General features: G+C 47.9%; 1 protein-coding gene across 3 annotated transcripts in view; it reads left to right on the top strand.

Moving 5' to 3' along the window:
• FAM167A (family with sequence similarity 167 member A) overlaps positions 1-2,461 on the top strand; it is a 45,816-nt gene that overhangs the window by 16,534 nt on the left and 26,821 nt on the right. Inside the window, exon 3 of one of the 3 annotated variants that reach the window (XR_002780139.1) lies at positions 168-2,149. The exons of the other annotated variants lie outside the window; for them this stretch is intronic. The gene's annotated coding sequence lies outside the window, so the exon portion shown is untranslated. Of the gene's footprint in view, positions 1-167; positions 2,150-2,461 lie in introns of those variants that run through there. 3 annotated transcript variants of the gene reach the window in all.

Below are 2,461 nucleotides of genomic sequence, written 5' to 3'. Positions count from 1 at the left end.
GCCCCCCATAAGCATTGGCTGAAGCAGGGAAGATGCTGCCTGTCTTCAGGGCGCTCCTGAGCTCAGGGAATGACTCTCTCTAATGAAGGTTTGGGGCTTGGTGACACATGTTGCATGCTCAAACAGAGGTACTGGCTTTCAGGAATGACTCCTCTGACCTGTTTCAGGAGCATGGTGACCCACAGAGAGTGAACGAGCAGAGGTGACAGAAGGCTCAGCAGCAGAAAGAGCCCAAAGCACTGTTCCCCGGGAGTGAACCCTGTTGCTGAGGTCTCTCCCCTGCGGGGCCATTTCTGCAATAGAGTTGGCTACACTGCGGTTAAGGTTCTGCAGAATCTGAATTTCCTCAACAAGGCGGGTCTTGCGGGGAAAGGGCTATCTTGAGGGCCCCTTCCTGCTTCATGTCCCTGCCACTGTCTGTTATCTATGGCTCTGCTACTGGAGGCCAGGGCCAGCCCAGACAGAGGGCAGGGCCTCCCTTGCGTGTGCAAAGCAATCGACGGCTCCTCTGTTGAGCGTGCTAAGTGTGTTCCCAAGCTTAAAACCAGAATGTGTCAGTTTATGCACAGGGACCCATGGGTAGCACTTCTACTAGAAGGAACAGCGTAAGCGTAAATTTACACATGTGGGAATTGTCATGACTTCCTCATCAAGCGTTGCCTGTAGTGGATTGTAAATTAGGGAACATATCAGCTTTGAACACAGATAGACTCTTAGTAAAAGCTTCCTTAGTAGGACGATGGTTATCCACCCTGTGGTTCTCACCAGAGGTGGCACCAGCCACCTCTATGGGACACATGGAAATGTTGGGAGTGGAGTCACACTATTTTATGACACTACTTAGCTGTCAGTTATATATTTTTGCTCCCCAAGCGAATTATACATTCCCCCTCATTTCAACCAGGGCTCTTGGTTGTAAGCAACAGAAAATAACATTATTGTAAGGCATGTTCAGAACTGGCCGAAGGCAAAGGCCCAGGGGAGAAAGCAGGCAGAACCAGGCAGCTAGGAAAACACAGAGGCAGGAGGCCCTGCACGTTAAATGATCTGTCTGAGACCATCTCACTGGGGTGCTGGGTTTTTACCCACACAATACCCCCAGAACAGTTCTGACACCAGATGTGTGAGTTTTTCACACCAAACAATTCTCCAGTTCTCTGCAGACACCAACTGGGTATCCTACAATTTAACTCAGTTCGACACTATCTGCTTAAAGCTAGCATCAGATTCCGCCAGTTAAGGGCTCGGTCTCACAAGACTGTCCTCCACTCCACACACCAGTATTTCTGAATGACTGGTTATAAATCAAGAATTGCCTACATCCCCCTCTTCGGAGTCAGTAGTTTGCAATAGCTCACAAAACTCAGGAAAACATTTCCTTATACTTACTGGCCAGATGAAGAGGTACATGGGATGAGGCATGGGGAAGGGGTACACTGTCCCCTCCAGGCGTGCTGCCCTCCTGGCACCTCTGTGTGTTCACCAACCTGGAAGCTCTCCGAACCCTTTCAGTTAGGCTTTTTTGGAGGCCTCATTTCATAGGCATAATTGGTTAAATCACTGGCCATTGGTGATTAACTCAATCTCCAGCCCCTGTCCTCTCCCCAGAGACAGAGAAGAGCTGAAAATTCCAACTCTCCAATCACATGGTTAGTTGCCCTGGCCACCAGCCCCCATCCTGAGGGGTTGTCCAAAAGTCAACTCATTAACATAAACTCCAGTGGGGTTGAAAGGGGCTTGTTATGAATAATAAAAGATGCTCTTTTTGTCGTTATCAACCTACTAGAGTTGTTTAGAGAACTAGGGACAAAAAGCAGATATTATAACAAGAAGTATTTCTATCGCTCTCATCACCTAGAAGGCTGAAAGGGTTTTAAGAGTTCTGTGTCAAGAACTGGGGACAGAAACCAAATATATTTGTCTTATTATGTTACAATATTATCCCTACTTTACCAAGGATGGTTTAGCTGAGATGACTTCCCTGTCACTCCATCCTGGCCTCACATACCAGAGGCCTGGGCCTGGGCATCTGATTGGCCAAGCTTAAGTCACATGTTTGTAACTGGTTGCTAGGGTACCTGGTGGCCAGGGAGGAAGGAGGATATGATCCCTTGGTTTCAGAGGAGAGGTGCCCAGCCTGTCTGCCGTCCCGAACAAAATGGGGAACTCTCTAAAAATGACGAACAAATAAGCAAACAAAAGACAAATATCAACAAATATCCACTGTTATTTTATATTTCTTTGTCCAACACATGCTTATGTTGGTTACAAATGTCAGAAACCCAGCTGGAAGAAGCTTAAGCAACAGACAATATGTAAGCTGTATAATCAAGGTCGGGTGGGATGGCTTCCAACAGGGCCTAACTGAGGGCCTCTAACTGTCTCATCTGCTTGGTTTCGTTTGTCAGGCAGACCCTTCCCTGTGGTGAGGAAGATGGTGAGCCAGCAGCTCCAGGCCAGC

The sequence above is a fragment of the Pteropus vampyrus genome, unplaced genomic scaffold (genome assembly GCF_000151845.1).
Source record: "Pteropus vampyrus isolate Shadow unplaced genomic scaffold, Pvam_2.0 Scaffold47, whole genome shotgun sequence".
In the NCBI taxonomy this organism is placed as follows: Eukaryota; Metazoa; Chordata; class Mammalia; order Chiroptera; family Pteropodidae; genus Pteropus; species Pteropus vampyrus.
This window is presented reverse-complemented; position numbering and strand designations above follow the sequence as displayed.